Source organism: Pseudophryne corroboree, chromosome 9, assembly GCF_028390025.1.
Source record: "Pseudophryne corroboree isolate aPseCor3 chromosome 9, aPseCor3.hap2, whole genome shotgun sequence".
Lineage (NCBI taxonomy): Eukaryota > Metazoa > Chordata > Amphibia > Anura > Myobatrachidae > Pseudophryne > Pseudophryne corroboree.
Genome location: NC_086452.1, coordinates 141,035,938 through 141,062,838, shown reverse-complemented (window position 1 = coordinate 141,062,838; position 26,901 = coordinate 141,035,938). Strand labels below are relative to the sequence as shown.

At 43.8% G+C, this 26,901-nt stretch overlaps 1 long non-coding RNA gene across 1 annotated transcript; it reads left to right on the top strand.

The window, feature by feature from the left end:
• The first annotated feature begins 5,625 nt into the window (after nucleotides 1-5,625).
• On the top strand, nucleotides 5,626-26,629 carry LOC134957728 (uncharacterized). Its single transcript, XR_010186722.1, has 3 exons — nucleotides 5,626-6,119; nucleotides 26,168-26,253; nucleotides 26,544-26,629. It is a non-coding gene; the product is annotated as an uncharacterized LOC134957728 (long non-coding RNA).
• Nucleotides 26,630-26,901: the final 272 nt, after the last annotated feature.

Genomic DNA, 26,901 nt, shown 5'->3' with positions numbered 1-26,901 from the left:
GCGGAATGGCTTACCCCAATTGGACTCTCCTGTGGATTTGTGGCATCGGACAACGCCAGCAATATTGTGTGTGCATTAAATCTGGGCAAATTCCAGCACGTCCCATGTTTTGCACATACCTTGAATTTGGTGGTGCAGAATTATTTAAAAAACGACAGGGGCATGCAAGAGATGCTGTCGGTGGCCAGAAGAATTGCGGGACACTTTCGGCGTACAGGCACCACGTACAGAAGACTGGAGCAACACCAAAAACGCCTGAACCTGCCCTGCCATCATCTGAAGCAAGAAGTGGTAACGAGGTGGAATTCAACCCTATATATGCTTCAGAGGTTGGAGGAGCAGCAAAAGGCCATTCAAGCCTATACAATTCAGCACGATATAGGAGGTGGAATGCACCTGTCTCAAGCGCAGTGGAGAATGATTTCAACGTTGTGCAAGGTTCTGCTGCCCTTTGAACTTGCCACACGTGAAGTCAGTTCAGACACTGTCAGCCTGAGTCAGGTCATTCCCCTCATCAGGCTTTTGCAGAAGAAGCAGGAGACATTGAAGGAGGAGCTAACACGGAGCGATTCCGCTAGGCATGTGGGACTTGTGGATGGAGCCCTTAATTCGCTTAACAAGGATTCACGGGTGGTCAATCTGTTGAAATCAGAGCACTACATTTTGGCCACCGTGCTCAATCCTAGATTTAAAACCTACCTTGGATCTCTCTTTCCGGCAGACACAAGTCTGCTGGGGTTCAAAGACCTGCTGGTGAGAAAATTGTCAAGTCAAGCGGAACGCGACCTGTCAACATCTCCTCCTTCACATTCTCCCGCAACTGGGGGTGCGAGGAAAAGGCTCAGAATTCCGAGCCCACCCGCTGGCGGTGATGCAGGGCAGTCTGGAGCGACTGCTGATGCTGACATCTGGTCCGGACTGAAGGACCGTCAACGATTACGGACATGTCGTCTACTGTCACTGCATATGATTCTCTCCCCATTGAAAGAATGGTGGAGGATTATATGAGTGACCGCATCCAAGTAGGCACGTCACACAGTCCGTACTTATACTGGCAGGAAAAAGAGGCAATTTGGAGGCCCTTGCACAAACTGGCTTTATTCTACCTAAGTTGCCCTCCCACAAGTGTGTACTCCGAAAGAGTGTTTAGTGCCGCCGCTCTCCTTGTCAGCAATCGGCGTACGAGGTTACATCCAGAAAATGTGGAGAAGATGATGTTCATTAAAATGAATTATAATCAATTCCTCCGTGGAGACATTGACCAGCAGCAATTGCCTCCACAAAGTACACAGGGAGCTGAGATGGTGGATTCCAGTGGGGACGAATTGATAATCTGTGAGGGGGATGTACACGGTGATATATCGGAGGATGATGATGAGGTGGACATCTTGCCTCTGTAGAGCCAGTTTGTGCAAGGAGAGATTAATTGCTTCTTTTTTGGTGGGGGTCCAAACCAACCCGTCATTTCAGTCACAGTCGTGTGGCAGACCCTGTCACTGAAATGATGGGTTGGTTAAAGTGTGCATGTCCTGTTTATACAACATAAAGGTGGGTGGGAGAGCCCAAGGACAATTCCATCTTGCACCTCTTTTTTCTTTAATTTTTCTTTGCGTCATGTGCTGTTTGGGGAGTGTTTTTTGGAAGGGCCATCCTGCGTGACACTGCAGTGCCACTCCTAGATGGGCCAGGTGTTTGTGTCGGCCACTAGGGTCGCTTATCTTACTCACACAGCTACCTCATTGCGCCTCTTTTTTTCTTTGCGTCATGTGCTGTTTGGGGAGTGTTTTTTGGAAGGGCCATCCTGCGTGACACTGCAGTGCCACTCCTAGATGGGCCAGGTGTTTGTGTCGGCCACTAGGGTCGCTTAGCTTACTCACACAGCTACCTCATTGCGCCTCTTTTTTTCTTTGCGTCATGTGCTGTTTGGGGAGTGTTTTTTGGAAGGGCCATCCTGCGTGACACTGCAGTGCCACTCCTAGATGGGCCCGGTGTTTGTGTCGGCCACTAGGGTCGCTTATCTTACTCACACAGCTACCTCATTGCGCCTCTTTTTTTCTTTGCATCATGTGCTGTTTGGGGAGTGTTTTTTGGAAGGGCCATCCTGCGTGACACTGCAGTGCCACTCCTAGATGGGCCCGGTGTTTGTGTCGGCCACTAGGGTCGCTTAGCTTAGTCATCCAGCGACCTCGGTGCAAATTTTAGGACTAAAAATAATATTGTGAGGTGTGAGGTATTCAGAATAGACTGAAAATGAGTGGAAATTATGTTTTTTGAGGTTAATAATACTTTGGGATCAAAATGACCCCCAAATTCTATGATTTAAGCTGTTTTTTAGTGTTTTTTGAAAAAAACACCCGAATCCAAAACACACCCGAATCCGACAAAAAAAATTCGGTGAGGTTTTGCCAAAACGCGGTCGAACCCAAAACACGGCCGCGGAACCGAACCCAAAACCAAAACACAAAACCCGAAAAATTTCAAGTGCACATCTCTATTCTGCATCAGTGTGACCAGGTGCAGTGGAGTGGCGGCTCTTAAAGGCATCATGGGCCCCATAGCAGCCACATCCTGTGCACTGAGTGGGGGATCATAAGGTGTGGGGGCCCTGGGATGGGTGCATACTGTAGGTGAATCAAATTTGTGTGGAAAGTATTTCTTGTGCATCACAAGAATATTAACTTTTGATTTATTTTTTTTCAGGTCCTATTCATTTGCTGTCATCACTGCCACGCTCCTCACCCCAGCAACTCTGGTACAACTCCAGTGCGGCTGGCATATATATCGGGGAGGAGGAAGATGCCATCATCCTCACTCCTTTTGAGTCTATGACACATGTGCCTCAGCAACAGCCACCAACAACTACCCCTCAGGCCAGTGCTCCCAGTGTGTAGGACCTTTCCATGTCTCTCCAAAATTTTCAGGAACACCAGCTGGCCTTCATGACTTGGCAGACCAGCCAGATGGATTCTATTGATATCACCACCGGCCGGTATTTCAAACACTTTTTTAAAAAACATAAAATATGCTCTTATTTGTCTGGTAAATATGAGTAAATTAAACAGAAGATCATTCAGCAGTATCCTCTATGGTATATATTTTAACTGCTTTACTGAATCAGTCCATTTAAAATAATGTAGCAGTTCTTCAGGAATATTTGTATCACTGTAGAGATAACGTAACAGTAATGTAACAAAGTAACACAATGTACGCTGATCCTTCCAACCAGCAGAGCCGCTGGCGGCTGTATGTAAAGGATTTCAATCAGAGCAGCGTGCCAGTGTCCGTTCAGTGATTTAGATCCGGTGAAGTTTTTTAAAAAAACTTTTAGTTCTTAACAAAATGTCTGGCCAGACAAAAATCATATATGCTCACAACTCTCTTCCAGCATTGGAATCTCCGTGGCTAACTCCCGGCTGCTGGTGCTTTTAACCTTTTTATGCAGTCATCTCAGGAGGAAGTCATCCGTGTGGATCCAATAATTGGTGCTGGCGGTGGGCAGTATAATGGTCGATGGTACGAAGTAAAGGTGTATGAGTCCTTAAATTAAATTACATTTTATTGTTGTTTTTGAAATGAAGCAATAAATTTTGTTGCCCAATCTATATGCGCCACAAATACTTTTGTTTTACGATTTTTTCTTTGTATAAGGTTGAGTAGCCTTATTTTGTTGGCTGCATCTAGACTGGTGTGCATCGAGCGCTTGGCTATATTTCTTGTTGTTTCTTTAAACAATGGATTCTATTGAGTTTCATCTGTGGAAGCTAAACCAGATAGTGTTGGTGGCACAGGGCACCCCAGATGGCCTACAAGATCAACAGTTGCCTGCAAGACCTAACACATGTTTCCTATGACCAAGTCCAGGCCACACAGGAGTGGTTGAAGGTGGCTCTGGAACATCTGCAGGTGATACAGGAGCAGACACAGGCCATATGGTAACAAATGCAGGCATTTGTGGCTCTACAGAGGGAGATGGCAGCCCAAAGAAGTCTGTGGGAATGGCCATCAACCTCAATGGCCAGCTCCCTCCAGACCATTCTGCATACTGCCTCACCAGTGACACCCATCCTCCAAGATGTAGTGACTGCGCACTAGGGGGTGACCCAAAAGGGGCAGGGAGAGGTCGAGGCACTTAAGCCTGTCAATAATTTTTTTATTGTTGGACATTATTTTCTGGTTTATTGTTTTCTTTTCATTGTTTATTTGTTTTGATTTTGTTAATATATGTTTAAGTAAACTGTTTAAAAAACATTTATGTTTGTGGGGGGGTCTTAACAAAAGTTAATTCTGAAATATAATATTTGTTTTTTGGAAATGTATGTATAAGTGGGTTCACTAATTAGGGGGTACATTTTAGCTAATATAGGTTAGTGTAATGTGCTTTTACACATACATGTATGTAGACTATTTTTAGGGGTAAAAACGTTGTAATTGTTTTTTTTAGGTTAGAAATATTTTTTAAAACATTTATTAATTGTAAATGTGTTTTAAATGTGTCCTTGTAATTGTTTTACCACTATATATATTTATGCCTCACAGCAGCTTAACAGTGTATTAGTAAATGCTAAAGTTGTATTACTATATCATTTATACACAATATAATGTCGTAATAAAATGCTCAAGAGAGAATAATGCCTTCACTGGTAATATTTGTGAAAGTTGCATTTTTCCTATAAAATATAATAAAACAGTAAAATATAGAGATATACAAAATAAAATACAAAGTAACTGAAACTGTATGAAAAGAACCATTTTCAAATTTGTTTGTCTAATTTTCAGCTGTAGCACAACAGATAGTGGATAAACAAATTGGATATTTACAGTGTACAGTATATTCTCTCCATCAGTCTCTTTAGACGGACTGATTTTGTCCTTTACTGTATAGTTGCATCTGACAAGACTATAATGCCACCCAGAGCCCTAGGTAGCATAATGTAGTCATTGCATTCAGTTGGGGGTTTCAAAAAGCTACAAAATTCAAGATTACACAATAAACAATCACACAACCTAAAAAAAAAAGTTTACAAGGGAATAGACTTCTGCTATTTACATGGTACACAGTATGGTGGAATAACTATAGATTACACAGTGAGCGGAGAATATTGAGCATAAGTAAGAAAAAGTGTTGTTGCAGAACAGGGAGGCTAAAAGAGTGAAGTAGTTCTGTGCCCATGAGAGTGAGTGCCAGAGGTACTGCTATGAATGCTGAGGACAGAGGCTGAAAACTAGGCTGCAGGCACATCCCAAGTAGACAAGGAGAAAAGTGGAAAGTGTCAGCAGTACAACACAAGGAAAGTGGGCACAGTTCTTGAGAGCTTACATTCTAAAAGAGACCTAGTAAACATGAAGAGCAATACAAAGAGCTAAGGTGTGGGGTATGCCAGAAAAAAGATTGAAGATTAGGATGCATCAGCTCTAATGAGAAATTACTTTTTAGGTCTTGTCTGAGGCCCTGAATACTAGAGCAGTGAAGCATGGGAGAAGCCTTGCACAATCAGATAAAAACCATAAAATGATAAATATTGCCAAAAATCATACTTACTGTAGATACATACAATAGAAAGAGAACACCTTGAAGCGCAAATATACTCGTGAAAATGATTGGTTACAAACATAAAATATTAAATATGGATGGGGTGTGGCTTGGCAGCTATCGTGACCAGACGATCCTTGCAGGAGATCCTGTTAGGAAAGGTTTTTTGGGCCGATATAAGCCTTCCTGCTGCACCCAAACCCGCCCTGTCAGCACCTTATTGTCCCGCTGCTCTGACTGTGCTGCCGGGGTGAAGGCTCCTGGATCCGGGAGAGGCCTCCTGCCTCTCTGCAGGTTGCGGCCCACCCTTCTCCCACAAGCCGGGGACTAAATTCCTTACCGAGTCCCGGTCCTCCGGCCCCGATTGGCGTGATGCAGGCCGCTGCGCTCCTGCTCTCCGGACTGTGCCCTCCTTCACGCGGCCTGCCTATGACCCCTGCCGGGACACCCGTGGTAGCCGCCGCTTGCCCGCGCGGCTAGGGGGTCTTTCACCTGCCGTCTCGGGCCATGTCTGCAGGTTGTTGCTGGAGGGGCTGCGCTGGGACCGGATGCACACCACCTTCTCAGAGATGCTGTCTCGAGCCTCCAGGTACACATCCAATCCTCTACTCTCCTGGGGCCCCTCTCTGTGGCAGCGGCGCGTGTCCATCTTAACTGTGCCTCCCTAGTGTATACTGGACAGGTGGGCTCTACATCCACCCACTGGAGCTTCCACACAGTATAGGGGGTTGCTATGTGGTGGCTTATTGACCCCCCTCCTGGAATTATTGTGCTTTCATCTCTCCCCTACACTTCCTGAGGGAATTAGCATTACTGCGGACTGGACCTGGTGCTACAGTGAGGGATTCCTAGCCACAATTTTTTCTAAGGTCACCTGCTTCCCCCAAGTTGCACCTTGCTCACCTTGCTCCTGTCTGCTCCTTCCAGTGTACATTTGGCTGCTCTTTTCCCAGGTCTAGGGTTCCTATACTGACTCGGGGGTGCCCTAAGACCTGACCCCAACACACTAATGGAACCCCCTCTGACCCATCCCTCTGGACCGCCCCTTGCTTTAGTGTGACTTTTATATCCTGGTGTGCCTTGTCTGCTGTTCGCTGGGTGGAGACACCCCAAGTTTAATGCCCTCCATATGACACTGTCCTGATCGCTATGCCGAGTCACTGACAGGGGACTATGTTCATCGACCCCTCATATAAGTTTTAGTGATGAATAACAGCATGTCTTCGCCCTCTCTGCTCTTCTAATGGGTAGGGGCAGGAGGAGTTCACAAGGGAAGGGTCCTAAATGTGTAGTTCATCCTAGATCTACCCTCCGCTCATTTCTCCCTGCCACACAATTCCGAGACTCTTCTTCTTCCGCCTTGGAAACCGACACGCCTCCCTCACCCGTTATGGCTCACTCTAGTCCTTCTGGGGAACTTCAGACTCAAATGTCCCAACTACGCAGTGAAATTGGAGAAGTCCTGACACACATCCGCTCTTTGCCCACCAAGCAAGATATGCAGGCATTCGAGTCTCGCCTGCAGGATTCGCTTCAGACCCAGATCACCTCAGTACAATCAGATATTAAAAACTTGGGGTCCAGAGCGGTGGTATTAAAAGAGGAGAAGGAGTCCATGGATGACCAAATCGCGCATCTCCACAAAGTAATTTCTCAACAGGCTTCGGACTTGTCGGCTATCCAAAGTAAACTAGAAAATTTGGACAACAGGGGACATCGGAACAACATCTGTGACCGTGGTCTCCCTGAATCAGTTCCCCCGACGGGTCTCATCGATGCTCTTAATAAAATATTCTGAGAACTTCTGAGTCTTGACCCTAATGATTCCATTATGTTTGACCGGGCTCATCGGACACTCCGACCTAAAGGATCTGCGTTAGAGGGATGTCATATGCAGGCTCCACTACGTCTTGCAAAGGGAGGCGATCATCCGCAAGGTTCAGGAGTTGGAGGGAGTTGAGTTCAATGGTGCTTGAATACAGATATTTTAGGACCTTTCATGGAGAACTCTTCAGCAGAGGAGACAGGTGAAGTCCCTGATGGAATGATGGAAGTGTTACGCAAAGCTAATTTGAAATACAGATGGAGCTTTCCATTTTCCATCCAAGTCATGCATGCTGGCAAGTTTCTGTCTCTTCACACCCCAACGGTTTGGAGGACATTGCCCTTCCTGATTGGCCGGCATTCCATTTGCCTGATCCGGCTCCTCCTGCCTCTTCCTCTGCTAATAAACCAAGATGGCAACAGGTTTCACACGCTAAAAAGAAGTCCTCCACTGAGGATTCCACTAGGGCCTATGATCCCACTTGATGGACTCTGGCTTCTCCTCATTTTACCCTTGTTCTTACACACAGGCTAGTTCGCCCATTACAAGGCTTCCTCACAGATCCTGCTAAGGAAGTCAACCTACCAATGGACTGGCCTTTATATCTCCATGAGATGTTTCTTCCTTTGTGCCTGTTGCTATGTTGTTCCATATAGTTTCTACTTTCCTTATGCTCTGTTACTCCCTTCCTTCAGTGAGATTATTTGTTTACTTCTATTGTTATTCACTAAATTACTGTTTTATTTTTTATGTTTAGCTACCAACTGTTGAGTGGGTCGCGGTGCACGTTCCCGTAGTGTGCCCTCCACTGCCTAGTTTTGGATCTCTAAGACATGGGAACTTTACAGTTTCCTTTTTTGTCCGGAGGCGGTTTTTTTCTCACATTGACTTCAAGGCTAAACCGTTTCTTTTTTGGTTCTATTATTCTGTGTTTTCTCTTTCTCTCAGTCTGTCTGTTTTTCCCCCCGCATCTCCTCCTGGCCTCTTACCCCTCTTTCCCTGTCTGTCCTCCTGGTCCGATCCCTACCATTGCTCGATTTTGTCACTAAACTGCACCTATGGCCTCTACATTTATATTAATTTCACATAATGCAAGGGGTCTCAACGTCCCCGAAAAAAGGTCCCAGGCTCTCACTCCTTCCAAGCTGACAGATATAGTACTTGTCCAGGAGACGCACTTTCGCCACTCCCCATCCCCGCCTCAACTTAAAAATAGACTTTTTAATTCCACCTACTACAGTAACTACCCTCTATCTAAGTCTAATGGGGTGGTGACACTGTTCGCTGCTCACTTGCCCGTTTCTGTAAGTGCAGTCCACTGTTTGGAGAAGGGAAGATGCCTTTTATTGATTTGCACTATATTCAACACTACTTTTACCATTGTAAATATTTATGCCCCTAATACGGGACAGCTGCTGTTTTTGGAACGGGTTTTTGATGGGATCAACTTACTTAAACAGGGTGTTCTGATAGTGGGGAGGGATTTTAATTGGGCACTTGACCCCCCAACTTGACGTCTCCTCTGGTTCCTCCTCCATTTTGACCAGTCGGTCGAGACGATTGAGGCGCCTGTCGCACACTCACCAGCTGTCCGACGTTTGGAGAATACTCCATCCAACTTACCGAGATTTTACGCATTATTCTGTCCCTCATCGTTCCTACTCGAGGATTGATTATATTCTGATAGATCATAGCCACCTTCAGTTCGTACGCGATGCATCCATAGGCCCGACGATTTGGTCGGACCACGCGCCCATCAGGCTTGATCTGATGTTTGGCCCCTCTGGTCCCTCTTTCCGATCTTGGCGATTCAATGAGTCTCTCCTTTATGATTCTTACTGCAAATCACAAATAGAAGATACCATAGACCTGTATGTTGAAACCAACGTCTCCCCTGAGGTCTCTATCCTTACTATCTGGGAAGCCCACAAATGCGTGGTGCGTGGCAAATGTATTCAACTGGGGTCCTATCTTAAGAAACAGAGACAGGGTCAGATTGGGATGCGGTCAACATCCCGCTGGACGGGTTCCCGGCGGTCGAAATACCGACGCCGGAATCCCGACCGCCACAATCCCGACATATTCACCCTCCGTGGGTGTCCACGACACCCATAGAGGGAGAATATAATAGTGTGCCGAGCGTTGCGAGGCACCATGCCCGCAGCGTGGCGAGCGAAGCGAGGCGCAAGGGGCTGTGTTCCGCTCGCCACCCCTGTCAGGATTGTGTGGTTGGGATTCCGGCGTCGGTATTTCGACCGCCGGGATCCCGTCCAGCGGGATTACGTACTGATCCCGTCAGATTGATGGTCTTCTACAAAAAAATAAACTCTTGGAAACCTCTCATAAAAATTCCATCTCACCCGACGTCTACGCGGATCTCGTGACGGCTCGTTCGTCGCTCAACAAACTGCTCCTAGATAAAGTAAAACTCGATTTTTGGAAATGTCGCAACAGATATTATAGATGGGGGAACAAACCTGGCAAGATATTGGCCAGGGCCTTGCACTTTCAGAGGGCTCTTTCCTACATTTCCTCCATTAAGACCGACCAAGGCTCCATTGTGCACAATACAGATGAGATAGCTGTGACGTTCTGTTCCTATTACTCCTCACTATACAATCTGCCTTCCCCTGTGGACCTCTCGAATTCTGACTTAAGCCGGGTAGCTGTCCACTCTTACCTTACGAAGATCGGTTTTCCCAGACTCGCGTCTGATGCTTGCGAGGCGCTTGAGAGACCCTTTTCCTCTCTGGAACTTGAGGAGGCCCTCAAATCTACCCCATCCGGGAAGAGCCCGGACCCTGACAGCTTCACGATTACCTATTATAAAACCTTCAGAGACAGACTGCTCCCCTTATTACTAGAGGCCTGCAATACTGTTTCAGATAAGACGTCTTTTTCTCGCCAATCTCTGGAAGCCCATATCACTGTCATCCCCAAACCTGGCAAGGACCCCTTCCTGTGCCCTAGCTACCGGCCTATTTCCCTCAACACTGACATTAACCTCTATGCAAAACTTCTTGCGAATAGACTAAAACACCTTTTGTTATCTCTCATACATCCTGACCAGGTGGGTTTTGTCCCTGGCTGCGAGGCAAAGGACAACACCACTAAGATAATAACTCTCATTCACCACATGTCCTCCTCGCCCTCTCCAGCTATTTTGTTATCTACTGACGCTGAGAAGGCCTTTGACAGGGTCGACTGGGGTTTCATGGCTGGTTTGCTTGGTCACATGGGACTGGGTCCTTTGTGCCATCAATGTATCCTAGCTTTATACACTTTCCCGATGGCTAGGATTAGGATTAATGGCTCTTTATCACACTCCTTCAACATCCATAATGGTACCCGCCAGGGGTGCCCACTATCACCCCTAATATTCATTCTTTGTATGGAGGCCCTTGCAACGGTAATCAGGCTTAATCCTAACATTACCGGTATCGAGGTGGATGGTGTTGAGCACAAACTTGCCCTGCTCGCCGATGATCTACTGGCCACCCTTACGAACCCCGTGATTTCCCTTCCAAACTTGATGGAGGAGTTTAAAGTTTTCGGGGACCTCACAAACTTTAAAGTAAATTATTCCAAGTCATTTGCCTTAAATATCACGTCCCCGCCTGCAATGGTGGTGGGGCTTAAAACGAAGTTCCTTTTCTCATGGGACACCTCCCGCCTCAAATACCTAGGGGTTACTCTTCCTAGAGACCTCTCATGCATCTTCGATTTTAATTTTGCCCCATTATTGGCTAGGCTACATTCTGACCTCCAATCATGGAAGTCAAGACCGTTTTCTTGGTTTGGGAGAATGGGAATTCTCAAAATGAATTCTCTTCCCAAGATTTTCTATTTACTACAGACTCTCCCTATCAAAATACCTCTAAAGTGGTTTCAGGATATCCAATCCTTATTTAGGGACTTCCTTTGGGGAGGGAAGCGCCCGCGACTGAGGCTCAGCCTGATGTTCAGACAGAAAAATAAAGGCGGGATCGGTCTACCAAACATCCATGGATACTACCATGCTTGTTACTTGAGCAGGATCGTGGAATGGTCCAGACCGGATTCGCCCAACAGTGGACTCTGGATATTGCCCCATGGCTCCCCACCCTCCCTAGCCCCCCACATCCCACTATTGACCCAACCCTGTTGTGTTTGAAAAAGGTCAGGAAACTGCCATCGGTCTCCTCCTTACAATCCTCCTATCTCTCCTTTTTGCTTAACCCCCGTTTCTTCCCGGGCTTGAATTTAACGGCTTTCTGTTTCTGGTACGCCAGGGGCCTTTACCATGTTGGACAGCTGGTGAGTGGGGACGGCATTGTCTCTTTCTCCAACCTGTGGACTAGGTGGGGACTGACTCAGGTAGACTTTTGGCGTTACCTACGGGTTCGTCACTTTCTGCAATTGTTAGGCCCCTTAAGATCTTGGTACTCTGTTTTGACACCTTTTGAACAATTATGTGCCAGCTCAGAGATCCCTGCCCATTCCATCTCCAAGATCTATACCATTCTACTTACAGATTCTAGTATACCCCTCCCGCCTTTTACCCCGGTGTGGAATAAAGAAATGGGTGCTGACCTAGACGATGACCAGTGGAACAAGATTTTTAAATTGACACACGCCTGCTCTGCTAGCACGTTAGTTATTGGGACTCAATATAAGCTAATCTTCAGGGGGTATAGATGCCCTGATACCCTCTCCAAAATGGGTTTGGGTATCCGTAACATCTGTTGGCGCTGCTCTAATGATGTCGGTCACTCGTTCCATATTTGGTGGCTCTGTCCCGCTATTCAACCCTTCTGGAAGGAAGTCCTTTCCCTGTCAGCTATAATAACAGGAGGGGATGTTCCTGATGATCCGCTGTTTGGGCTTTTTCACCTCTCTTCTGGTTCTATCTCTAGCTATAAGCACTCCTTGCTATGCTGCCTAAATAATGCGGCGAAGGCGGTTGTCCCTGTTTTTTGGTGCTCACCCTCTCCTCCAACAGTGCTGGACTGGTTTCATAGGATTGATCTTTATATGGACATGGACGATGTCATGTCCTCTATAGACAATAGTTACGACCGTTTTAGAGATACTTGGTTCCGGTGGATGACATTTAAAGACTCTTCTGTAAAATCGGGAGATCCTCACTAATAACTGCCGCCAATCCCCCTGAGTATCCCTAACAGGGCATTCCATATCCTAGATTCTACCACATAGATTGCTTTCCCTCTTTTTTGTCTTTCCTCTCTCCCTCTTGCTTGTAAGTTTTGGATCAGGATTTTTCTTTTCTTTCTTCCGTTTCTCTCTCTTTCTATTCTTGATTTCTTCTTGTTCAATTTTGTACTTTTTATTTTTATTTCTCGTAAAAGACGGGTCTGTGTATATTCATGTATATTCATGCTTTTTTATTGGGATAGTTGTTTTCTAAGGTTTATATAACTGTGCTGTATATCTGTTAGCCCATAGACTGTCATGCACGGTCCAGGCCTGCTTCTCTTTTCCTATCTGTTTCTGCTGTTAGTACAAAATACTGTTGTTATATGTATTGATCTGTGTTATGCAATAAAAATCTAATTTGCACTAAAATATTAAATATATCGGTGAAAAAATGAAAACATGCCCAAATACTGTAAATATTCAACAAAGTCAATGTTCAAAGAATAAAATCTCACATGAACAATTAAATATGGAGGTTCAACATTATCAATGTTCAAATATAAAGTCTTGAAGGGAAAAGAGACCTCTTCTAATTCTTGTAAATATGTAGATTGGCAGAGAATTCAAATGGATGATATCTAAAGGGTACCAGATTTATAAATAACTAGCTGAATACCCGTGCTTTGCTACGGAATTTAAAGAATAATGCCAATCTTTGTCAAGCCACACCTCTGGGCTTTCCCGGATTGATGCTGGCAAAATGCTGGTGCTGAGGAGGATAATCCGCCTCCTTCTCTGCCCCATCCCGCCTCTGATGCTGCCCTGCTCAGTGCTGTAAATGCTGGGATGACAGGCCAATATCCACCCGCTGTATGTTAAATATGTTAGATTTGCAGGCTGACTTTATGTCAAAGGGCCCTTGGTCTCTTTGCTTAGCTTCAAAACTGAAGTATGTCTCTGCCCCCACCCTTATGTGCCTCTGACATTACCCGTGTATGCATCTTCCCTTACCCATAGGTGCCTCTGCTCCTACCCATATGCATATGCCCCTACCCATGTGTGGCTCTTTCCTTACCTGTGGGTGCCTCTACCCTTACCCATGTGTGCCTCTGCCCCTACCCATGGGTGCCTCTGCTCTTACACATGGGTGCCTCTGCCCCTACATGTGTGTGCCTCTGCCCCTACCCATGGGTGCCCCTGCCCTTACACATGGGTGCCTCTACCTCTACCCATGTGTGCCTCTGTGTAAATTGCTCCAGGCATTCCAGAGTTATGCTAAAACTCTGGACTTTTACATGTCATCCTCTTCCCACCCCCACCCCTAGGGGTGCTATGGGTGTCTTACCCCCACAGTATTTTTTTCCAGATAATAAGTCATATGTGTACCAGGTTTGGTGTAAATTGCTCCAGGCATCCCAGGGTTATGCCAAAAACTGTGGATTTTTTCATGTCACCCTCTTCCCACCCCCACCCCCACCTCTAGGGTTGCTAGATGTGTCTTACCCCGACAGTATTTGTTTACAGATTGTAAGTCTCATGTGTACCAAGTTTGGTGTAAATTGCTTCAGGCATTCCAGAGTTATGTCGAGAACTCTGGATTTTTATATGTCGCCCTCTTCCCACCCCCACCCCTATGGGTGCTAGGGGTGTCTTACACCCACAGTATTTTTTCCCAGATGTCATATGTGTACCAAGTTTGGTGTAAATTGCTCCTGGCATTCCACACTTATGCTGGAACATACACACATATGTCCATTTATAGATAGATAGATAGATAGATAGATAACATTAGTTGTGAAGTCATCCTGTCAACCCATGACAAGGTGGTTGTGAACCACTGTCGAATCAGGACCACAGTTTGAGAACCATTGCTGTAGAGAATGGGTTGGCACAATAGCGGCTGGCAGAGAGGATTAGTAGAATTAGAGTAGTGAGAGAGAAAAATAAGATGGACATCATTTGTGAAAATGGCCTCGAAGATATTGGGGAGAGAGAAAGAGACTAAAAAGGAGTAGGTTTCAGTTGTCCGTGAGAGATAACTAGAGAGTGGATGAAAACTTTAGTTGCTTCCAATGAGACTGATCCAGGAGATTTTGTGAAGGTGGAAATGGCAGGGAGAGGGACTGAAATTGGAGAGTAAAGGAGTGGGTGCAGTCAAAGATGCCACAGATGGTATACTTACAGGACAGAGCAGGGGGTATTGTTGATAATGGTTTTGGGGGCAGATGTATTAAGCCTGGAGAAGTGATAAAGTGGAAGGTGATAACACACCAGCCAGTCAGCTCCTGTCATTTTTCAAACCAGCCTATAACTTGACTGATTGACTGGTGTGTTATCACCTTCCACTTGTCTCTTATCCAGTCTTAATAAATCTGCACCATGGAGAGAAGGGGAGAGGAGGGGGCCATGGAGGTTAAAGCAATATTTTTCTTTTAAGGCTTACTTAGTTTGAGAAAGCCCTGGGAAATATAGGAGGAACACATACAGTGACATATGCACAATAAAGTAGTACTGATCTATGTAAACTGGTATCAATGCCAAACAAATACATACCTCCCAACGTGACCTCCTTCTTAATTTATGATTGCCATCATCTGTGCAGAAACACCTTTCTTATCCATTAACCTGTTCAACACAGGTGTCGACAATCATATTTTAAGAGGGAAGTCCAGTAACAGAGCACTGTGTCCCTCCTGGAGAGGGTCATGTTGGGAGGTATGCAATAGATTCTAGAGTTGGCACAGGCTTAAGAATTATCTTGATAAACATTCACTTAATGTAACTTGTTTTCCACCATATCCACTTAAATTCAATTCAGCTTGTTACAATTTTCCTGAAATATAATGAACCAGCATATAATACAATGATTGATCAAATTCAAACTAACCAAAGTTGCATCATATGTGCTTAAAAATAATAAACAGCTGCTAAGAAACAACATGTACAGTATTGCTGTTAACTGTGGTGTATCAAAAGGAATAAAACAATAAAACATTTGACTTTTGGTTACATTTTGTTAACAAGCACCGGTTGTTATAATTAGTAATAGCATTTTATAGTAATGTTATGTATCTATTATAGTCCTGAACCAGCACATCTTAAGAAATTCCAAATCCAGTCTAAAAATAAAAGTATGCACATCAAAAACAAGCAAAGGACACTAGAAGCACAAGTTCTTTAATTAAATTGAAGGTTTGCGTGTATTTGTCAAGCTCAATTTACTAATTGCATTCACATAATTTTATCACATGCATCAGCATGCACTGTGTGGCTATGCTGAGGGCTGCGTTTAGAACATTTGTGTACTTGCTACATGTCGAAGTCTGAATTTAATATATTTTTATAACGATTTATTGAATACAGTAGCTTAGACAAGGTCACCTGTTGCTCGCAGCTTGTTCACACCCAGCATTCAACTCAATAAAAGATGCAAGACAATGTAGCTGTAAGGAATCTCATATGCTGAAAAATGATACAGATAATATACTTTACTTGATTTGATTCCTTGAAAGTGAACTTTCATTTACTGATAGAGACAACGTGGAATAATAATCAAAATAATTATTTCATTTATGTCAAGGTCAATAAACAAATATTGCATTGTATTTTTGCTAGTGGATAATTTGATAATTTGCTCATATTCATTTTAAATGAGAAATTTACTAAATCGTATGTTTTGTAAACTACCACACATTGGATACAGTTTTCAGAGCCAAACAGCAGTATTAAATATGTTGAAACTTAAACATCATTCAATGTGTCGTGGTTTGCAAACCTCTTTAACACATGTAGTAGATTTTACATCTGGCTTTATTTTGCAGTTTGGCTATTGAGTGTCTGATAAAGTGTTCTATACCCAGTGCAGCGGGCAGAGCCGGCCCTAACCAATTTGATGCCCTAAGCAAGATTTTGGCTGATTCCCCCTAGCACAGGCACTAGTTCCACCTCTGACCCTGTACCCCTTTCCCAGCACCATCACCCCTCAGCCATAGTAGTCCTCATTTTGGTGCTCCTACCCTCTATATTTTAAGTAGGAACAGTATGCACATTCGGTGTGCAGCCCAAAATGGGGTGGGTTCTTGCTGCTTGTGCATGGCCACACAATAATATCGCCAGTTGAAATTACGTGACACAGTACTGCATCTTTATTATATAATGCAATAGTGTCTCTTATTCACGTTTCATCACACAGTAATACCACGTTAGTCCTCACAGTAGTGCCCCTTATTCACATAACACCACACCATATTGCTCTTTATTCACATTAGACCACACAGTAATGCCCTTTCTATAAGTTACACCACAAAGTAGTACACCTTATACACATAATGCCACACATTAGTAATGCCTTTATACACATAATACACATAGTACCACACAGTAATGCCCCTTACACATATGGCACACATTATTGATGCCCTTATACACATAATGTCCCTTACACATATGCCACACATTAAATATGCCCTTATATGTTAAATAATACACATAATGCCCCTTACACATACAGTATGCCGCACATTAGTAATGTATTTCGTATGCAGATAGAGCCACAGTCACACACAGAATATAGGCATGCTACATATCATTTTAATCAACAGAAGCTGCTTGTGCCCCTACGCATTCCAAATGCCCTAGGCATTTTCCTAGTTTGCCTATGCCTAGGGTTGGCTCTGGCGACGTGCCAGCAAATGCCATCTCACAAGGCTCATTTTATTTAATTTTCTTTTTTTTAAATGTTCCCTCCTGCCCATTTTCTAAAAACCCAGTCTACTCAGTATTGGGTCCAGTCTCCTAGGGGGAAGCCCAAAAAATATCAGGGAACTGTACAGCATTTTACAAATATTAGTCTACAAGGGCAGATCATTTTAATAAATTGTATTCAATAATGAGGGCAATCATTGTATATTTCATAATGGGAACACTCATTCTTATTTTCTCTTTCAGCAAAACCGGTGGGACAGTGGACCATGGGATTGCAGGTTGGGATGGAGTTTGACACTTAAACTGTAACTTTAAATCTAAGCTCCTCTCTCCCCTGCAATCCTGCAAGTTGTTGTTTTGGTGCCTTAGGAGTATGGCACAGATTATAAGGCTGCTGTGCAGTCGTCCTTGTAGTTAGTCAATTTGTACTTTTATTTGTAATTTTTTTTAACTTTCTATTCAGGCCTGTGCACAGCCTCTGTGCAGCAGCTACAGGGAGTTTTCTCTTTGGCGGAAGAATAGCTTGCTTGCTGGCAGGAGCGGTGAGGGGAGGGGGGAGTGCTGATGCAAAGACCGCCTGTCCTAGGAATAGGGTGTGCCAGCACCCTGTTAGAGGGTGACAGGCAGCCAGTGCTGTCCTGGATGGCAACGCTATCTCTCTGGGATTTTTAGGGGCAGCGCCAAATGAGAAAGCATGCCATCTACAGGCTGTCAGTGTGGGCTGATCTAAGTGTTTTCCTCCTCAAGGGGAGAGAAAAGCACTTCACAAGGGAGAAAGAAGCCACAGTGCGGGCGGGTGGAGTCTGACCCTACTGGTCTCCACTGTGCTGTAAACAGCAGTTGGTATACTCTGCCTGACTGCATAGAAAGAGAGAAGTGAAACTAGAAGCTCTCTTCCTAGGTCTGTATGCTCAGCGCCCTGTGTCCTGGCATCAGTTCAGCCCTGCTCCTCTTCTCTGCAACTGCCTCTTGAAGGCTGAGTAATCTCATTATACTGTTATTGCCTTTACTATTCTGTAAGTATTCTGCAGTTGCTCAGTGACCTGTATGTTGTGGTAATATACTTAGCGAGGTCCCATAGGGATTATGATGGACAAAGCCAAATATGCAAAGGCACTATTATGGGTTTGTATTTTACCTGCGCCCAGTGTAATATTCAGTTACAATGTGGAGAGGTTGACTCTGGGGAGTTGTGCGTGGACTGTTGACCTGGGTCTGGTGTAGTGCAGGCATCTGTGGCTGCTGTATCTGCCCTTGTGGATCCAGCATGGGCACAGGCTCCAACTTCGTGAAGCTTCTTGAACTTCAGTGCGAGGATCACGCTAAGGCAGCAGGTGTGCTAGTTTGCTTAATGCATGATTCCTTAGGTCCATACCATGAAGCATTCAGCATCCAGCTTTGAAAAGGTTTCCTCTTACTTGGAATGTTTTTCAAAGATCCTCAGTTGCATATGGTGCATAAGCATCTTCTTTCTTCCAACGCTTGCATTGTTCGGACCACTCCCCCCTAATGCCACATCGCCGACACTCTGACACCTGCCCTTGTCAATCATAGTTGTGATCACATACTTCTGGGATGTGATCACAATCTGAAAGTTCGTGCAGGCTCTGTGTGGCCACAGCACATGTGGAGATGTCCAGAAATCACCTGTTTGCGATTTTTGGACATGTGCATCTGAAGCTGAATGAGGGCCTTAGTTGGACAACGTCAAGGCGGAGGCAGATATAAATCATCAAGGAGGCACAAAGAGCTAGGTAGCGATGATAGAGGCTGCCTGAACACTAACCTGTGAGGAAACTCCTATTCCATGTTATCAGCTGTATTCCTCGCAGGTGTGGAAAATTGGGAAGCAGAACCATGTTTCACCAAGGGGAGTGGTCGGTCAATCTGGTGGTCTTCCCAAAGTTGGTTTGGAAGCCTTCTGTAGATAGATCTCATGGCCTCTTGGCACAATTACAAACTTCAGCACTTTTGTGCAAGATCCAGGGATCCGCTGGCTTTCACAATGGATGCCATGACAGTCCTGTGGAACTTTAATCTAGAATATCTGTTTTCTCTGACCCTAATGTTGCCTTGGGTTCTCAACCGCATCAAAGACCAACAAGTGACAGTGATCCTAGTGACTCTGAAATGGCTATGGTTGGTTTAAAGGTGTGGCTTTTGTGACCTAGCTTTTAAAAGCTAAAAGGCTTCTTTCTCTTGGTAGTTTGCACTAAGCTACAAACCCAGATACTAGTTTCATCATGCAATTATCACAGAGTGTGACAGATCTACATCTTGTGATGTGAACAGACCATGTTCATACATTCATGTTTTTTCTTTCAAGTTTTTTGGCTGTCCTTTAGGGAAGTTTCGATATTGGTTTAAAATGTTGTTCTTTAAAAATCCAGATATCAGCCCTGTCAATTTACTTCCAAAGGAGTTTGCCCTCCTTCCAGTGGTCTGAACCTTTTTACAGGGTGTGGTGTGGATTCACCAACCTTTTTTATCTGCCGATAGCACCATAGGATCTTAATCTGGTCCTATCAGATCTCAAACAGGCTCCTTTGGAACTTTTGAAGTCAGCAAATCTTCAGTTCATTACTTGGAAGCTGGTCTTCCTTATGGCTATTGCCTCAGCATATTTCTAAGTTATGGGCTTTGTCCTGCAAGTCGCTGTTTCTCATATTCCATGACGATAGAGTGGTTCTCTGTACGGTTCCTATGTTCCAGCCGAAAGTTGTTTCAGCTTTTAACTTAAACAAGAAAATTGTCTTTCCTGTTTTTCCTCTTTCAGCTACTTCCTGATACTGGAATGATCTGGCTCTTCTAGAAGATTAGAGCTTTGCAGATTTACTTGGACAATACTTCTGCTGTCCGGCATACAGATTCTTTGCTTGTACTTTATGATGCACATAAATGTGGTTGGCTGGCTTCAAAGCAGACCATTGCATGTTTAATCTGCTCAGTCGTCACTCGAGCCTATTCCGGTGTATGACTGGCACCAGACTGGCTGTCAGCGCTTTTCACTAAGTCGGTGGCAACATCCTGGGTGGTGCTACATGGAGCTTCAGCAGAACAGGTCTGTCATGTAGTCACCTGGTCCTCTGTCCACACGTTTATTCATTTTCATGGTTTTCATGCTTTTACTTCAGGTGACACATACTTTGGCCGTACAGTTCTCTGGTCAGGCAGCCTGAGCATTCCCTCCTCTAGGGGTGGCTGTTGAACGTCCCATGGTCCAGTGTCCAGTGTCCCACCAGCCTTACTAAAGAGAAAAGATTATTTTTGGTCACCTACCGTTGAATCCTTTACATTGAAGCAGGCTGTGAGACACTACATTTCCTCATTCACGCTTAGTGACTCAAGGTTTGGGGTCTTTACCGTAGTTTGTTTGTTTGTTTGTTTGTTTGTTTGTTCTAACAGTTTCACTGGATTACTGCTACTCGTTACCGGACTCTTTGAAAAGTGTCCAAACCTTAACCTAATTGCAGTGTAGAAATAAAGCTGTCCAGCATTTGTGGGCAAAATGCAAAAGCAAGCCTGTATTTTCCTTGCTTAAAAAAATGTGCTTGCTTTTTTATTGCCTTGGTCCTAACTCAAAATTAGGCACAAAATGTTTAAGTAGGCACATTTGCCCGTGTGCATGTCACTTGAAGCACCACAAAAGCTCACACTACATTTAACGTTGTAACTAGGGGTGTGCACCCGGCCCATTTTTCGGGTTTTGTGTTTTGGTTTTGGATTTGGATCTCCTTCGTGTTTTGGATTTGGATTGGTTTTGGCAAAACCGCCCTTGCATGTTTTGGTTTTGGATCTGGATTTTTTTTGAAAACATTATCAAAATAGCTAAAATAACAGAATTTGGGGGTATTTTTTTCCTACAGTATTATTAACCTCAATAACATTCAGTTCCACTCATTTACAGTTTATTTTGAACACCTCACAGCTCACAATATTGCCAATAGGTTGCACCAAGGAAGCTGGGTAACCAAGCTAAGCAACAGAAGTGGGCAGCATAAACACGTGGCACATCTAGGAGTGGCACTGCAATGACAGACAGGATGGCAGTTTTACAAACTATGCCCAAAAAATGCTGCAAAGAGCAAATAATCCAAAGAAAAGAGGTGCAAGATGGAATTGTCCTTGGGACCTCCCACCCTTATGTTGGATAAACAGGACATGCACACTATAACAAACCAATTATTTCAGCAATAGGGACTGCCACACCTGTGGCTGAAATGATTGGTTTGTTTGGGCCCCCACAAAAAGGAAGCAATTGATCTCTCCATGCACAAACTGGATCTATAGAAGCAAGATGTCATAATCATCCTCTGATTTCCTCACCCCCATCAGTGTGTACATCCTCGTTTTCACAGACTATTAATTCGACCCCGCTGGAATCCACAATCACAGGTCCCGCTGTACTTTTAGGAGGTAATAGCTGGTAAAGGTCTTCCTTGTGGAATTTGTAATTCATTTTGATGAAAATCATCTTTTCCACATTTTGGGGAAGTAACCTCCTACACCGATCGCTGACAAAGTTCCCGGCTGTGCTAAAAACTCTTTCTGAGTACACACTGCAGGGTGGGCAACTTAAGTAAAACAAAGCCAGTTTGTGCATGGTCCTCCAAATTGCCTTTTTTTCTGCCAGTATTGAAACGGACTGTCTGACGTGCCTATTTGGATGCTATCACTGAAATAGTCATCATCCATTCCTTCAATGGTGACAGCATCATATACAGTGACAGTAGACATGTCAGTAATTGTAGGCAGCTCCTTCAGTCCAGACCAGATGTCAAAACTTGTTCCTGATGGATCTGCGGGTTTCTTTGGAAAATATTTTTTTTCCTTGCAGCCACAGTACTAGTAGTCACTGAGTGATGCACCAATAGAAATATATTTTTTGCTTTGGATCACACACGGATATATAGCAGTAGCATACGGCAGTACTGGTAGTCATCAATAAATTATGCACCAAAATAAATATATCTTTTGCTCTGGATCACACACAGATATATAGCAGTAGTGTACGGCAGTACTGGTAGTCATGTCTGAGTGACACACCAACAGAAATATATTTTTTGCTCTGGATCACACACAGATATATAGCAGTAGTGTACGGCTGTACTAGTAGTCGTTACTGAGTGATGCACCAATAGAAATATATTTTTTGCTCTGGATCACACACAGATATATAGCAGTGGTGTACGGCAGTACTAGGAGTATTTACTGAGTAATGCACCAATAGCAATATATTTTTTGCTCTGGATCACACACAGATATATAGCAGTAGTGTACGGCAGTACTAGTAGTCGTTACTGAGTGATGCACCAATAGAAATATATTTTTTGCTCTGGTTCACACACAGATATATAGCAGTAGTGTACGGCAGATGCAGTACTAGTAGTCAGAGTGACGCACCAATATATTTTTTGCTTTGGATCACACACAAAGGATATTACATTAGTGTACGTCAGGACACAGCCCCTTATAGACAGAACAACACCTGGTCCAATACACAGCCACAGTATGATATATACAGTGCACTGTCTACTATGCAGAGCCCTAACACAGTGACAGTCACAGCACACCTACACAAGCAGCTCCCCAGGCTAACTCAACTCTACTGCTGCAACCCCTCTGCTCCCTCCTGCCTCCCTTCCTTAACCTGCCTATCTGATCACAGCACAGAATACAGCACAGAAGGGCCATGTCCTTACAGTGCACTCTCCAAGTTTGGAGTGAAGATGGCGCCGACCATCCTGACTATATATAGAATCCAAAACCAGCAAGATCCGACAGCGGGATGATGATATTTTGCCTCATTTTTGGATCCAAGTTAGGCGCGCAAAACCAAGCCTGACTCGGATCTGGGCTCGGATCTCAAAGTTCGGGGGGGAGGGTTCTCAGAGAACCGAACCCGCTCATCTTTAATTCTAACCCAGTACTCTCTAAGTGCAAGGTCCTGATTTCTTTGTTTTTTTATGCACTCCCATAAGTAACTGAGCTTAAAAAAAATGGAAAAGAGAGGGCTTTAGTTTGAAAGCCCCGCGACCGCCTGTCAATCAGGCAGAGGCGATTGCACCAGTGAGATGCTGTGTAAAGGGCTACAGAGTGTGATCGATGTTGTAGCAGCAATCACTTCTGAATTAGGCCCTGTATTAATGGCTTAAAGTAACATTTTTACATGCTTATATTAGTTGTTTTTTAACACTTATGTTAGAGCAATAAATGTAGTTAAAATAAAACATGCATGTACCTTACCATACTATTGCGGATGCTTTCCTAAATGAGGACTACTACTGTTGCATATAAAACGTGGACATTGAGAGTGATTTACTGTAAGAAACTTACTATTAATGTATTATGGCAGGGACATCGTTATCCCACATGAAATTAATGTGGAATGTCTAGATATCACAGATTTAGCAGAGCAAAAGCAGCAGGACTGAAGGGTCCAGCCAGGTGTTGCCTCAATCAGTTGTCAGTCAGAAGCTAGACTACTCAGCCTTTAAGAATGTGTTTAGAGCACAGAATTGGGTTTCTGATGGTGACTAGCATCCAGAAGGAGGTGTGGGAATGTCAGGCAAAAGAAAAAAAAGGTTTTTGTGGCGCTGAGCAGAACTGTGTATGTTTACACCCTGGGATTAGCTGCCACCTGGTGAGGAGGTAGCCAGCCTCCTCAAACAACAAAACAAATGCAGAAAATTACCAGGTCAGCGCTTAATGCCAATGATGTACACAAAAGTTTATAAAACAATTTATTAGACAAACTAAAAACAAATAACAAATTAAAATTGATTAGACCACAGCGTAATAATCATATAAAACTGAGGTATCTGAAACCTCTGAGATAAACAATAGTATACACTAATTGTAAACAGTAGAAGGCAGTCGCAAAACCTTATGTGGGAATGACCCTCTGTTTGATCTTATCCGTGTTTGAATAATTGCCCACGATATAAGCACAGATGAATGTTATACGGCCGTGCATATAAATGTCCTCAATTAATACGGGTTTGATTACAGCTGAAAAATGTTCATCAACTTAAAGGTCCACTGGATGTATAAACGGTGCAGAAATATAAAGTTGTATAATAACTGCTACTCACATTGTATATAGAATTGTCCTTGCTGCACCTCATGTGTTCTATAAAGCCGCTCTATATCACCTTATGCACGGGTGAGACCTCCATCAGCGGCACAATCCGTCAGCTGCACAGTCAAGCAGAGAGCCGCTCTCCACCGTCCGGCACAATGTAGATGCACCAGTCCGCCGTTCTGCACCCCCAGCACAGTGGAAATAATGCTCGGCAGGGCAGGGTGTAAGGCGTTCCCAGTGCAGTGGAGAAAAGTGGTGCAGTCTCGTTAGAGATGAGCAATTTCCGGCAAATGCTGTGATCAGCTGCTGTGAGGATAAAGCCTTGTTCTTGTGGGCAATAAGGGTATTGGCGACCCCTTCTCTCTGTACCCTCAACGCATTTCTCTGCACCCCAGGCGGCTTCTTCAAGAGGCAGAGTGACCACTGACCCTGTGATATGAACCAGTACTGCTGTAACATATGCTGTTTGGAGAACTGACTAATAACCTCAACTGCAAGACTGGTGTATGAAACAGGTATAGTATGTTATGCCAGTGCTTGGGACCCTGGCGCCCAGCATGCCGGCGCTGGGATCCTGACCACCGGCATGCAGGCAGCGGGGTGAGCGCTAAAGAGCCCCTTGCGGGCATGGTGCATGCTATTTTTTCTCCCTCCAGGGGTGTCATGGACCCCCCAAGAGGGAGAATAGTTGTTGTATGCCGGCTGTTGGGATTCCAGCGTCGGTATGGTGAGCGCAGGGTTCTGACAGGCGGCATATCAAATGCCTCCAATATGAAGCTGTAACCTGCCTGTGCTGGTAATAAAAAGTGTTTGACTTTTTGATATCCCGTAAATGTGGTATCTTGTCACAGTTTATAAAATAAATCTCTACCTTAAGATCCTGTGTTAGTATCAAATAACTTCTAGAGATTTCAGTATGTACATGTTGGGGTTTTTTTACTTACTTTTACGGCCCTGCTTGCCCCAGCACCTGATTATTTAGCTCATTGTCAGCTAGAATTCTTAAATCCTTTTGCATCTCAGTTTTATCCACTAGTACAGTATACCATGAATACAGTTTTCATACTAATATCAAGAAAGGATTAAAAAACTGATGTCTTTGAAACTTGCGCTATGGTCTGTAACTGAACAATTTAAGGGAATACTGTGAAAGTGGGCAGCAGTATGAGGGCATATAAAAGTCATATGCCTGAAAGGAGCAGGCCATACTGAGGAGGGTGGTGATGGGGAAGAGACTGTAAAGGTTTAGTTGTATTGTGTTTTTGGTGGTCTTGTACAGATGCAGAAGTGAGAAGAGGTCTACAATATGTAAATACATATAAATCAGTATCTGTTCTCTTAATCACTGGATCTGTAAAAGAAAAAAAAAGAGAATCAATCTAAAATGAAATACAGATCACTTCCAAATACACTATTTATAGGGTCTCTTTGGAATCCAAAAATGTACTCTAGGACCCAAATGTGCTAAATAGTGCAAAATTCTAATTTACATTTTTGATCAGTAAAGCTACCCTTACCAATCCTTAAACTGTAACATGGGATTTTCATGGGTACTTAATTATTTAGTTACCAAACCACAGATGTGAGTTCTGTATTACTTTGGCTTGAAAAGAAAGTAATTTCAGAGTAAAGAAGTAATAGTAGTTTATATTTTTCTTTAGCTCCCTTTAGAAAATTCAGAATCATTTTTCTACCAGACACATTATAGTACAACCAGCATAAATGTATTTAGCCCTGTCTCCCATTGCCTTTCTATACCTATAGCTACTTTAATACCATTTTTTTTCTTCAGATTTTTGCTTTGCTAGTACGTAATTCTACCATGGAAATTCTTTTTTTTTATTTAGTCTCGTTATTTTAACACTTTTTAAATTTATTTTTTATTAAGGATGGAGCAATTGAAAAGCATAGCACAATAATGCAGATTTTGTACATGGAAAACTACAAAGGAAAAGGAAATATTCCAGAACATGAGTAAGTATTGTGTCAGGGACAGCATAGTTCCATGTGCAGTTAATGTGGAATATTAGGATTTCCCAGGTTTAGCAGAGCAGCAGGACTGAAGGGTCCAGTCCAGGTTTTGTCTCAATCAGTTGGCAGAAAGAAGCTAGGCTAATTAATTAACAGCTCCTGTAATTTGCCTTTAAGTATGTGTTCAGTGAACAGAGACATTGCTCCTGATGGCAGTTAGTGCCCATGCGATAGGTGGGAGTGTGGGGTTATGTTAGAAGCCATTTGAAACATGCACTATTTGTAATTACCAGTATTTGGACTGTTATCTGCTGTTGTGAGAACTGCCTGTAAACCTGACCTGCTAATCCTGACTATGAAGCTGTATCCTGCCTGAGGGGAAATAAAAGTGTATTAGATCTTACCCTGTCTATGTGATTTCTGTCACAGTATAAAACAATGGACAGGCTCATTACAGATACAAAAATAAAGCACATAACAATGACACAGAACATATCAATGAAAATCAGCATGGCCGGCAATAGGAAGAAGACGACAATGAAACACACTAAATGACTGAGGGCATTGCTCAGCAGCTGTATGGTTTTGTACCATTGTGTGGAGTGAAAACATTTATACAATTGGTGTTAAAGATTCCCTGACAGAGAGTCA